Source organism: Mustela erminea, chromosome 12 (assembly GCF_009829155.1).
Source record: "Mustela erminea isolate mMusErm1 chromosome 12, mMusErm1.Pri, whole genome shotgun sequence".
Lineage (NCBI taxonomy): Eukaryota > Metazoa > Chordata > Mammalia > Carnivora > Mustelidae > Mustela > Mustela erminea.
In genome coordinates this window covers 48,901,474-48,915,429 of record NC_045625.1, presented here as the reverse complement: position 1 = coordinate 48,915,429, position 13,956 = coordinate 48,901,474, and the positions used below count along the sequence as shown (strand labels likewise).

Genomic DNA, 13,956 nt, shown 5'->3' with positions numbered 1-13,956 from the left:
GCCTTCGGCTCAGGTCATGATCTCAGGGTCCTGGGATCGAGTCCCGCATCGGGCTCTCTGCTCAGCAGGGAGCCTGCTTCCTCCTCTCTCTCTGCCTGCCTCTGCCTACTTGTGATCTCTGTCTGTCAAATAAATAAATAAAATCTTTAAAAAAAAAAAAAGAAAATCTATTGTGATAGTTCCTTCACTTGTAGTCAAGTCCTAATATATTCTAGAAATTAGCCTCTGGTGTGCAATGCCCAGTGTTTGGAGGGAGGGAGTACAGGGGAAATAGCAGAGGGCAGGATGAAGCTGGTTCTGAGGCCAGAAGTGACCTGCTGAAGGAAGATGGCAGGCTGGGGCGCTTGGGTGGCTGTCAGTTAGGTGTCTGTCTTTGGCTCGGGTCATGATCTTGGGGGTCTTGGGATTGAGCCGCTCCTCAGGGAGCCTGCTTCTCTCTCTGCCCCTCCTCCTGCTCATGTTCTTTCTCTCTTTCTCTCAAATAGAGAAATAAAATCTTAAAAAAAAAAATTTAAAGATAAACTAGGATGGGTAGGCTGAGGAGGTCGTCACTACGTGACCATGATGACCAAGACAGGACTGTGGCATACGGAGGCTTTCTGCAGGGCTCCAGATATACTCAGTGAATGGAACCTAGAGAACGAGGGACTGCCTCTGGTCCTGTGGAGAGGCCGCTTGGACTCTTGCTTTGCATATGATAGGGAATAACGATACACAAAGGCTGAAGTCACTGGAGCTTGTAGCATATCAGAGCTTACAGCTTTATGGCATGCACTCAATTTATATCGTCATCTTCCCATCTTACCCTTATTTTTTTTTCATTACTTTTATAATTTTATGTGTGTACTTAATTTTTTTGTATTGTGAATCTACATTGTACCGAGTCTTGTGAATAACACCAGGAGGGGCAGATGGCATTGGCTAGAACTCATGGTCAGAGAGGCGACTGAAGTGTTACCACCCTGTGCAGAGGCACCTTGGATGGGAAGATCCAGAGTGTTCCGGGGAAGAGAGAACAGCATGTATTGCTCTCCCTTTTATAAGTGAGCATGCCAGTGCCCTTGGCAAGAGACACCTTGCTGCCAGGCAGTCAAAGTTTAGGTGTCTGCTTTTGCAGCAGCACAGGGAATACACCTCCCTATCACCTGGAGACCTTGAGACCAGTGGGAAGTTTGAGACCTTGCTGCAAGGGGAAGCTGGAGTTGGATGCAAGTTTCCCGCTGGGATAGGGCGGAGGGCCAGGTCCAGCCAGCTCACCATCTGGTAATCCAGAGGGAGCACCTGAATTTTAAAAAAATTAATCCTTCTTGTCATTCTACACCATCTTTGGAAATTATCTTGAGCCCCTTTTGGAAGAAAGCTGGTTATAAAAATTAACTAAAAATAATAATAATAATAAGGGCAGTGGGGTGCCTCGGTCAGTTGAGGATCTGACTCTTCGTTTTGGTTTAGGTCATGATCTCAGGGTTGTGAGAGAGAGCCCTGCATCAGGGTCCGTGCTGAGTGTGGAGCCTGCTTAAGATGCTCGCTCGCTCTCTTCCCTCTCTCCCTCTGTCCTCTCCTCTTTCTCTGTCTCTATAAAATAAAATAAAATGAAATAAAATAAAATAGAATAGAATAAAAATATAGTCATACTGACAATATTCCCCCCAACCCTACTCCCCCCAAACCGGAATCATACTACCAAAAAGAATACTGTCCTTCAAAGTAGTGCTCCTTGGAGACTGTAGGCAACAGTGTCTGCATAATTCAGTACATGCCTGGACTTCTCTTTGGAAACCACCTTCAAAGCCATTGGTCGCGCACAGAACAAAATCATCATTTACTACCAACTGGACATTCTCTCCAAGTCTGCGGATCTTGATTCCTTCTTCTCTTCTTCCCTAACTTCTGCCCATTGAATGCACTCTCTCCTTCCTCTGTCTCTTCCTTGTTTTCTACACAAGCAGCAGGAACAGCTTGAACGGCCATACTGGGGCTGGTACTGGCTTCAAAAGGGAGGTGCTGGGAAAGGGGGCTCTGGGGTAGGTCGAGCTGGCGGTTAAGGAAATGAGCTGGAGGTTGCTTCAGGAGAAGTAATTCGTATGCAGGCTGCAAAGGGATAGTTTACAGCTGAGTGGTGCACTCATGAATCATGGTAAGGTGAAACCACAGTAAGTCAAAAAGCTCTGAGTTTAGGAAAATCTATAGAGAGCTTCACACAAATGCCTTGTGTAGTCATTATTACCTTTGTTTTAAAGGAAATAGCAAGTTATTTAGGGCCCAGCAGAGCCTTATTACAAAGGTTTCTTGAATGTTAAAATGCTCCTAGTTTTGTATATCTGAAAAGTTATGCTTTTTTGGTTCTGTTTTATTTTGCTTTTTTTCCGTCTCGTAGTAGTATCAGAAAAACATTCCCCCAAAGCCCAAGTACGATAGTGGAAAGCCAAGAGACAGCCAGCAGAGGGCGCATGGATTAGGATGACGTCCACTGCTTTTCCTTTCTTCTTTCTAATTTCCTTAGGCATAAGAAGTATTTAAATATGAATTCAAAGGTCAGCATTTGAAATTTTTATATTCTTCTTTGTTTTCAGGATTTAAGTATTTGTAGAAAAGAACGAGTTGAATTTGTAAAATAATAGGAGGGAATAAATAATATTTCACAATCACCTTGATCCCCTTTTTTTCAATATGAAAATGCTCTCTCCACAGTCTCTCTTACACCTGGCTCTCAACACTGCTTTCCTTGATTATCAAAACAAGATATCATTCTGAAAAAGAAAGGAAAAAAACAAAGAGCGAAACAACGATGACCGCAAAGCCCCACGAGGAGAGTGCCTGGAGTCGAATACTAATTATGACTTGATTTATTTTCTTCTGCTCTTCTCCCATGCACCCGGGCACCTTTTCCTATTCGAGACTGTAAAGAAGCACTATCAGGGGATTACTTTTTTAAAGGAGCACTTACGGCACATGTGCAATGTGGTGAGATGTATTCTTCTAGTCTGAACATAGGGATCCAAGGCTTCCAAGACTAGAGTGATGTAACAGGCCTCAGAGAAGCAGGGCAGTAACCCAGCGCGGGTTAGCTTACAGACTTACATCATGTATCCCTCAAAGCTGTTGTCTGGTTGGGTTGGTGAGCTGCTGCACATAGGTAGCATCCTTATTGGCTAAAGAGGTTTAACTTTCCTTATGTCTACTTATGTATAGTAACCAATGACTTAGACACTGATCCCTGGACCAGTATGTCATGGCTGGGGTAATGGGGCTGATTTTCCTCATCACCTAGTGTATTCTCAACCTATGTAGAAATTAGGTTATATAGGAGGCCAGATGAGAAAAGTTGATGGGCTTTAGGGTGGTAGCTATGAAAAAGATTAAAAAAAAAAAAAGTCAGATTCTTGATCTATTTAGAAGACAGAGCCAGCACTGTTTAAGTGAATATGGGAAATGAGAAGAAGGGAGGACAAGGATGGCTTGAGCAATTGCAATACTGGGGAAGTCATTTACTGACAGGGAGGCTGCAGGAGGAAGAGATCTGAAGGGAATAAGAATAGTATTTCGGATATGTTAAGTTGGAAGTTTACGTTAAATATCAAACCAAATAGGTCCAACGTACAAATCTTGGGTTTTGGGGTATCTGGGTGGCTCAGTCGTTAAGCCTCTGCCTTCGTCTTGGGTCATGGTCGCAGGGTCCTGGGATCCAGCCCCCCCGGGGGGCTCCCTGCTCCGCAGGAAGCCTGCTTCTCTCTCTCCCACTCCCCTGCTTGTGTTCCCTCCCTTGCTGTCTCTCTCTCTCTCTCTCTCTCTCTCTGTCAAATAAATAAATAAATAATCTTTTTTTAAAAACCCAACAACAACAATTCTTGGATTTTAGGAGAGCGGTAACAGGTAGAGATATAATTCAGGAATCATTGATGGGAGATGTAGTATAGTATAAGATACAGTCTTGAGAGGCGCCTGGGTGGCTCAGTGGGTTAAAGCCTCTGCCTTCGGCTCAGGTCATGATCTCAGGGTCCTGGGATCGAGCCCCACATCGGGCTCTCTCAGCAGAGAGCCTGCTTCCCTCTCTCTCTCTGCCTGCCTCTCTACCTACTTGTGATCTCTGTCTGTGAAATAAATAAATAAAGTCTTAAAAAAAAAAGATATAGTTCTTGAGAGCAGGCAAATTACAGCCAGAGTGCCTGGGTTCACGTCTTGGCTCCGTCTTCTATTAGCTGTAACTCTGGGCAAATTATTTCATTTTTCTGTGCCTCAGTTTTTCTTATAAGATGGCAATAATACTATGAACCATTGTGCAGGTTGATTAGTATATGTAATATATTTAGAGTGGGGCACAGAGTAGGAGTGTCAGTCATTAGTCCTATTATTATCATGTAAGTTCAGTTGGTATTTACAGCCATGTTTCTCAATGAGATCACCTGAGTCTAGCCAGACAAGATGTTGCAAGACTGAGACCTGAGACGCTACAATCTTAATAGACTGAAGGAAGAAGAAAAGGGATCAGGGGAACAGACTGAATCGTGAAAGGGATGAGAAGGAACGGAGAAATAATGTTGTCGGAAGTCAAGTGAGCATTTTCTAGAAGGAAGCAGATGTAAAAGTATCAAGTGCTATGGAGAAGTTTAATAAGATGAATTCTCAGAACAACCTGCTGAGTTTGGCAACATAGGGACCCTAGGGGATACTACAGAAGTTACGGTGACCTGCAAGGTAGAGAGCAATAAAGAGCTCATATGCAAAGAATAAAGTTACAGAATTGTATCTTTATACTCTAGAATTGCACACATTTTTGGCAAGATGCCCCCACTAGGACCGCTCCTTAGAGACTGAAATTTCTGAGGGAACAGCCAATTCCTAATTCCCATGCTGTGCTCACTGAGGGGCACACACTTACCGAGTGGAAATTGCCAGCACCATTTTGGAAGTTATTTTTCTCATTTTATTTTTCGTTGGGGCCAGAGCATTGAGTTTGCACGAGTTCAGTGCTGTGATACCACTATTCTGCAAGCTAAGGCAACACTTGCCATAAACGACTGCCCAGGGTGGTTTCCTCAAATGGAGGTTGGAGAGTAGTGGGTCCTTTGAGTTTCACGGATTCTCCCGAAGTACATTGGGCACATGCCCTCCTTTCCTCGTGGTGTGAAATCACGAGACTTTCTCCATGTTTTGAACATTTTCGGAAACATCATTTTTAATAATCTTTTAATAATTCAACCTATGACTCTTCCATAATTCATTTAACTATTTCTCTTTCGCATGTTGATGGTGTTTACATTTTTTAATTGCTGTAAGCACCACCAAAATAACCTGTCCCACATTCATCTTTGCTTTCGCTCTGATTATTTTCTGGGTTGGGGGTGGTTGTCCTCGAAAGTGGGATAAAGCGTGAATATTTTAAAGACTCTCGATAAGCTGTTCAGCGGCTTTCCAGAAATATTATACTCTTATAAGATAATGCCAACAGAGAGAGTGCCCATCCCAACACACTCTGGCCACTATTGAACATGCATGTGTAAGTCATTGCTATTTTTATTAGTGAAAAAAGGTATCTCACTGCTGTTTTCATTTTCAGGTTGAAGTTTAACATCTTTATTTGCTCAGGAAGCATTGCAGTTTTTCTTCTGAGACCTTTATGTTTTTGTTCCTTTACACCTCTTTAGTTTTTGGTATTTATGATTATATGTTATCTTGATATTAGTGTGACATCTCTGCTTCATGACTGGTAGCTTTTAAGACTAGAAGTACATCTACCCCCTAAACTTTCCTTAGTCCCCTGACAAAGCAAGGGAGAAAAAACTTGGTATAAGAAAGCATACCAAAATCATAGTTCTGATTTTAGTAGAAGACTCAGTATCCCCCACTATCAGTTTTAACCCACTAGAGGTTTGGTCCCTCTGTAACAACTTTCTGGGACTTGACAAGGATGGCCTTAGGAGGTGGCAAAAAATGGAGAATCAGCTTTTACCCTTTCCTTCTTGGGCAAAAGTAAAGATATACAAGTTACATATGTTATGATATATAAGAAGACATATAAGAAAATATATAGTGTAGAAGGGTATGTAAGAAGATACATACATTGTAAAGATATACAAAAAGCCAACCCATAGATTGGAACATTGACCTCAGTAATTCAAATAAAAGCAAAGAGCAAAGGGCATTGAATAATGTCTGAAAAATGACATGCTTGAAAATCCTATTTTGAGCTGTGCTTCCCTGAACGAAAAGGATAGTTCGCAGAGGCAGATGAAATGTGATTCCTGTTGGGACTCCCCCAGTTCCATTAGATAGGCAGAAAGATTGATGAAAATAGTTGCCCTCTAAGAGAAACTGGTTAGACAGTTGTGACTTAGAACATGAAATGATTAAAATTACCTAATACAAGAATTACAGCAATAAGGATTTCATCAATTGTTTTAAGAAGCCCTGGAACGTTTAATAGGAATATTGTGTTTCACTGGGCAGTTGTCTCTACTCCTTCAAGATATTGGGATTTGCCAGTCTAAACATTTCATCTCTCCCAGTACTGACTCACTGAAATGACTCTGGATTTCTGGTATCGTAAACACTGTGTCCAGACTGGAATTATATATAGATGCAACAAATGCTTTCCTGAATGTGTACAAGTCAAAGTTTTGCAAGTTTAATAAAGTTTTTTTAATATGGTCATAAATTAGGAAATTTATATTGTAAGCAGTCATTAAAATAAAATATGGTATAGTGTTTTATAAAGCAAAGAACTATTTTATTTTAAAGATTTACTTATTTATTTTTAGAGAGAGAGAGAGAGAGAGAGAGAGAGAGCTTCCCTGGAAGTGTGTGCATGTGAGTTGGGGGAGGCACAGAGAGAGAGGGAGAGAGAGAAACCCAAGAAGACCCTGATGAATGTGGGGCTTGATCTCAGGACCCTGAGATCATGATCTGAGCCAAAATCAGGAGTAAGACACTCAACCAACTGAACCATCCAGGTGCCCTACAAAGAACTATTTTATGAGCAAAGAATTCCCACCTAATTTATTGGCTAATGGTGAACTTGCTCTAGTTGTTTCCTGTGTGGGGGGCTCTGTTCCCTCATCTGTAAAATAATGTGTCTTTACTAGAGATACATCACTCTAGATGTATCTCTAAGGTTACTCCCACTCAGATGTTCTTGGTTAGTACTACAGAAAGACAGAAATTGGCCTTGTTAGAGCTCTCCTCTGTAAAGTGGGCCACTTATTCTAGAAGTCTGGGATGGTCAATGTACCTAATTTAGAAATTTATCTCTAATGGTGTTTTTTACTTTGGGCTTTATGGAAAGAACATGTATTCGTTTAGAATAGCTGACTAAAACTGTCGAATTTCTTTTTAAGGAATTCAATGTTTATGAACAATATTCCTTAAGAGGTTTGTGTCCTCTACCACATACTACAAAATGTCTACTATTATTGCTCCCTGATGATATTGGAGGATGAAGAGCTTCTTGTTCTGTGTACACTAGCCTGAGGCTATATATAGGTTCTGTGTTTTTTGCTCTTCTGAACACTATTCTATAGTTTGAAAAGGAGGCAGTGAATAAGCTCTCCTCCCTCCACATTTTTTAATTTGGAGGTTTGTCATTGTGTGATCTATGTTAGCCAACTCTTTGTTGGAAATGACTAAAATGCAATTCAAATGTTTGTGTGTGTGTGTGTGCGCGTGCGCGCGGGTGTGCATAAAGTTCACATAAGGAAATTTTGGGACGGACAGGGCTGGGGCAGGCCAGTGGGATGATGAAAATTCTTTCAGGACTCTGTCTCTCATTTCTCTTTCTTTCTACATGTCCACTTTATCCCGCAGGTGGCAGGGGATATATGGTTGTCTCTGGGGACATATTCTTATAGCTCTTGGCAAGAAAAGACAGAAGAAGGACTGTGATTGGACTGACTTAAAGGACACTGCTGTCCTGACCCTTCACTAGGGCCAGCTGTGTGAGGTATGGTGGATCGCTTGGCCAGGATGAGGAGTGGGCACTCCCTCCATAATAAGGCAGAACATTTCTTCAGTGGAAGGGGAGCTATGATATTACTGGAAGGAAGGCAGGGGTCTGGGTAGACACAGATAATGATGTTCACATGATAATCAGCTTCCAATGGATGATGATGAAGATATTTTTGTGTGCAGAGAAATCGACAACTTATAAAATTGTAGAGTTCTTCACATACTTTCACATATACCATGTCCGTTGATTCTCACAAAAGTCCCATGAAATTTAGTTGCTATTCCCATTTTACAGGTGAGAAAACAAGCTCAGAGTCCAGCTAGCATGTGCTGTAGTGGTCATTAAGCACTTAATTAATATTTAAGGTAATTTTAAATGGGCAAATTTTAAGTGGGCTTTTTGCATTGTCACCTTGTAGACAGGGTGTGGTTCCATTATGTTTTAATATTTCTGAAAAATGTTTATATAATAGTATCTTTTTTTCAAGTTCATTTCTGGGGTACCTGGGGGGCACAGTCAGTTAAGTGTCTGACTCTTGGTTTTGGCTCAGGACATGATCTCAGAGTCATGGGATCGAGCCCCACGTCAGGCTTCACACTTGGTGCAGAGTCTGCATGAGATTCTCTTCTCCCTCTCCCTCTCCTCCTCCCGCTGCTCTCTCTCTCTCAAATAAGTAATTCTTTAAAGTTCGTTTCTTAGCAGGTGCAAATGACTTATCTATTGATAAGCTTCCTTTCACTGCCTTTGCCTAAATTTGTTGTTCTTCTTTCTATAGTCCCCCAATGTCTTGATCTTTCTTGCTTACTGACAAAACCCAAAGTGACTGAGGAGTGTGCATCAAGCAGCCCAATTTTGTCTTCTATGTCATTCAGTGCCTCCAGCCTTGAGTATGTAATCTGACTGTCTCAGTTTAGAACGATTCCATCTTGGTGGCACTAGTTTTATGTGTAAGCTGTTTATTTTTGATTCTCGTGGTGTTTCATTAAATATACCACTTATTTGTAGGCTCAAGGCATATCCTGGAAGAGTGGAAATGAGAAAGACTTGTATTTAGATAAATATGGTTCTAATGTGGGTTACCGCTTCCTAATGTCTGAGATTAGAGGAGTCAGGAAAGCCGACTCTCTCTGAGTGATATGAAGTTGGACATTCATTCCCAGGAGAGAACATGCTACTTCTGGTGGTCCCAGCATCTTGCTGTCATTCTTACCATATATCTGGGGAAATCCTGGATGACTTCCAGACCTACATAGTGATTCATTCTACACCTTTTCTTTCTTTCCACATTTTCCTTCACTCTCTCTAAGCCACGGACTCTTAAGGTTGTACTGTAGACATTACTAATACTTACTAAACCATGTTTTGAAATCTCTATTTGAAGCATTCTTCTCTCTATCCATTACCTCTTATCCTTCCTCCTCAGTTACTCTGGTATTCCAGCAGGTCCTCATTCCACCGAAGTTCTAACCCTGTCCTATTACGTCTTCTCTTTCCCTCACTTCATGTTCTCACTTCTCTTCTCACACAGCTTAAGAGTCTAGAGATCACCAATATAACTACTCCCTTATAAGCCTCTTTTTTTTTTTAATATTTTATTTATTTATTTGACAGACAGAGATCTCAAGTAGGCAGAGAGGCAGGCAGAGAGAGAGGAGGAAGCAGGCTCTCCACTGAGCAGAGAGCCCGATGCAGGGCTTGATTTCAGGACCCTGAGATCGTGACCTCAGCTGAAAGCAGAGGCTTTCACCCACTGAGCCACTCAGGTGCCCCCCTTATAAGCCTCTTTAAGCCCTGCACCCCTCTCTTCCTCTCTCATCATTGTCTTGAAAAATGCCTACTCAGTTTAAACTTAACTCTCTGCTAGGACCCAAGTCAAACACTGGAGAGATGGGATGGAAGCCATTTTGTAACCTAGACTCAGAAGTTGCATCACTTCTGCTATATTCTATTAAAAAGCAAGTCAGTAAAGAGGTGCTTGGGGGCTCACTCAGTTAAGCATCCAACTCAGTCTCAGCTCAGGTCTTGATGTTGGGGCAAGCCCTGAGTTCAAGCAGTGCATTGGGCTGGGAACCTGCTTTAAATGAATGAATGAATGCAAATCAGTAAGTTCAATCTATGGGCAAGGGGAGGGGACTGCACACGAGCATGGATACCAGGGAGAAAGACTGACAGGGGGCCATCTTAGAGGCTGGCTACTACATGAAAGTTGCCAGTGACCCATTTCTTACCAGTGCCAATAGGCAATTTTCTGTCCTCTGCTCACTTAACCTCTCAGTGGCGTTTGATACAGATGATTACCTCTTCTATATGACATTGAGTCTCTAGGTTTCTGAGACAGCATTTTGGTTGGGTTTCCCTCATTAGTGATTCCTTCTCTATGACCTCTGTGTATTAGAATGCCTGAAGGCTCTGTCCTTGGCTTCTAGTTTTGATATCCACATTCTTAGGTGTCTCATTCTACTCCATGGCATTGAATCCCATTTAGGTGCTGACAAGTCTCAAATCTATGGTACTGCAGTATCTTTCTGAAAAGCTCTAGCATCATATATCCAATTGCTTACTCTGCATCTGTTTCCACTTAGATGTCTGATAAGCATCTCAAACTTCATGTATCTAAAGGAGAACTATTGATTTCTCCCAAATCTCCTTCCTTCCCCATCATCTCCTATCCCAGTATCCCCCACTGCTCAAATAAACATCCTGAATTTCAGCTGGTGCTTGACCTTGATGACAGTCGATGTGACTGTCAGGAAATGGGAGATCTGATTCTGTTCATTTTTGAGATTTGTGGAGCGTGAGCTTTGGAAAGACAAAGAACATGACTAGAAAATAGCTACTATTGATAAGAATACTACTGGATCCCTGGCATTATTCTAGGTGAATTAAATTTATTTTCTCTTTTAATGCAGTCCTTCCAACAATAACAAAAATATTATCCTCATTTTGCAGATGAGGAAACTGAGTCTCAGGGGATTTTACGTGGGTTGTATTTAATTAAGATCTCATTGTTGGTGGCACCGAGGATTAAGTTCAACTACAAGTGACAGTAGTGGCTAAAACATGTCATATTTATTTTACTCCTGCAGCCACCTGGGGCTGGTATGGTGGCTTCATATCCATCCAACTCTGTGGCTCATGTTGCTCTCTATCCTCCACACAAGGTTTCCATCTGATGGTCTAAGACGGTTACTCTAGCATCAGCTTTCATGGTCTCCCATCTGCCAACAGAAAGCAAAAACAGACAGGAGAGAGAAATCCCTTCTCCTAAGGACACTTCTTGGGAGTTACACTACTTGTTTTGGTTCATCAGGCTGCTTGAGCAACTTAACTATAAACAGGGAGACTTATAAACAATAGAAATTTATTTCATACAGTTCTGAGAACTGGGAAGACTAAGATCAAGGTGCCAACAAATCTGATGTCTGGTGAGAACCCTCTTCCTGGTTCACACTCAGCTGTGTCCTTATGTAGCAGAAGAGGCAAGAGAGCTCTCTTGGGTCTCTTTCATAAGGGCACTAATCCCATTCAGGAGGTCTTCACCCTCGCTGATCTAATCACCTTCCACAGGCCCTACATACTACTAATACTACTAATACATGTTGAGGGTTGGGATTTTAACACGTGAATTGAGAGGACACAAACATTCACTCTATAGCAACCACCAACTAGAACTTAATCTCCAAAGCCCTGCACAGCTGTAAGGGAAACTGGAAACATAGTCTGCCACTATAGGGATGCCAACCCAAGGCTGTTCTTAAGATCACAACTTTCTGTCATCCCATACTCTGCCTCTGAGTCCCTTAGCGGCTGAGGGTTCCAGAGACAGCTTTACCATACATCTTGTGGCAGACTATGTGCCCCTTAAACTCAGCCTCTGTCACATATGCTATAAGAGAGGGCTTGGTTTTTTCCTCAGCTTCTTGCTCCCTCTGGATTTTGAATGTCTTTTTATTTAAGTAAGCTGTATGCTTGATGCGGGGCTTGAACTCACAACCCAAAGATCAAGAGTCATGAGCGCTACTGACTGAGCCAGCCAGGAGGTCCTTGAATACTTTTATATACTCATCTTATATGTTATAGTTACTTGTTTCCAGTTTTCATGAATCAAACATTGGCTAATTAGTAAGGTTTGTTACATAAATAACTGACTTAGCAAACAACACAACTTTGTTTCTGTATCTCTAGCACATTGTCTGGCCTTTTACAGATACTAAACAGATACATGGACGGAGGGATGGATGGATGGATGGATGGAAAATCAACAGCTTTCTTAATTCAACATTTTTTCTTATTTTAGATAAGCACAGTCTGCATTCTCAGCTAATCCCTTTGCCTTCAGGACTAGGAGAAGAGAGAGAAAAGAAAACAGGAAAAGGAGACAAGATGGGGTATATTTATACAAGTTCTCTCATCCCTACTTCCTTCACTTACTTTAGTGTTGATGCCACAATTATGAACTTTTCTAATCGAATGGACCTTGATAATACCTCCTGGGAAATGTCTTAAGGATGCCACATTCAAGACTGAATGGCCAATGTATGAATGTTTCAGAATTTAGGAATATTTGGGGGAAGTTGCAACAAATTTTTTTCAGTGAAAGTATGCATGCTTTTGCTTTGTGACATCTTCCTCAATGAAAACCTACATAAAATTTTATATTTCAAAGCCCTAAAGATGAAATACATTTTGAAAAATCCCCTGTGAGGTAGTATCTGTAAATTCATGGTTATTTTCACCCCATAAAGAAGTAAACATCATCACATTCCTCATGAAAAACTCCAGCAAGAGCCATTGGCATGGTTTGAATATAAACATTTAGCAACTAAATGACTTTAGCAAGCTACAATCCCTGTGCTCAGCAATTTAAAGGAAATCAGCAGCTTAACCAAGGTTTTTGTTGTTGTTGTTTTTTGTTTTTTGTTTTTTGTTTTTTTGCTGAGCAATTGGGGGTTAAAAATAAAACACTATTACATCAAACTGCAGACACACAAAAATCTGAATAAGTTCGCTATCTTCTCAGGGCATTTCTGTACCTAATGAGCACAGCTGAGCCCAAAGGCGTCAAGATGTTTCTCAACATTAGGCAATGGGGTGAAGGATTATCTATTAATTCCTGGGTGGTCATCGTGAGTTCTTTGGGGTAAAATAGGGGAAGATCAAAAGAGGATGTAAATATTTTTTAATCAATGAAAGAGGGAATCGATTCATTCCTCTGACCTTTTTGATTGCAGGGGAGATACATTATCTGCATTAATTAGCATGTTGAAAAATTCCTTCTGGATTGCCAAGTCCCTTCCTATGAGTCGTGGGAAGTATGTTTGTAACATGATGTGCAGCCTTCTGTCATACAGAGCTGATTTTTTGGACTTCATCTTGGAGTACGCATGAAATGTGAAACAGCTTAGCGAGTTGTGTCACATTAGTCTTTCTAATTGCTGAAAAAGGTTAACATTTGTCTAACAACATTAATGCTCAGGGCTTGGGTTTTGAAATGCCAGTTTGCTTAAGATACTGGGTGTTGTTAAAAGGAAATACTTCGGGAGGTAATATAAATCATTATCATCTCTAGCATAGTTCAGACTTGTTGAACACTAAAGAATGATTTCATTCAATCCTTGAAGGGAATATGACTGGTATTATCACCGTTTAACAGACAACAAAAATGGAAGATTGAAGAGACTAAGTAATTTGCCCCTAAACCACAAAGAAGGTACAGTCGGGCTTTGAACCTAGGTCAGTCTCACTCCCAGAGTCAATCTTCTTTACCACACTTCAGGACTCCCTCAGCTCTTGTCCTTCTCACTGGGTGCTGTTATGAGGGCTACTTAGCTTTTCTCTGGCTCAATTTCCTTATCTGCCAAAGGGAACAAGAATAATTGTGTGTTATTGGGATTGTGAGGATTGAATTATATACTGGATGTAAAACATTCAGGAAAATGCCTTATTACACATACCATGCTATTATTATTCTTTTAAATTATCACATTCAAGGGTTGGGAAGAATCTAATTATCA

General features: G+C 41.2%; 1 long non-coding RNA gene across 1 annotated transcript in view; it reads left to right on the top strand.

The window, feature by feature from the left end:
• LOC116571160 overlaps window positions 1-13,456 on the top strand; it is a 54,414-nt gene extending 40,958 nt beyond the window's left edge. The window contains exons 5-6 of the long non-coding RNA XR_004277742.1: window positions 7,801-7,936; window positions 12,240-13,456. This is a non-coding gene — a long non-coding RNA (uncharacterized LOC116571160). The remainder of the gene's footprint in view (window positions 1-7,800; window positions 7,937-12,239) is intronic.
• Window positions 13,457-13,956: the final 500 nt, after the last annotated feature.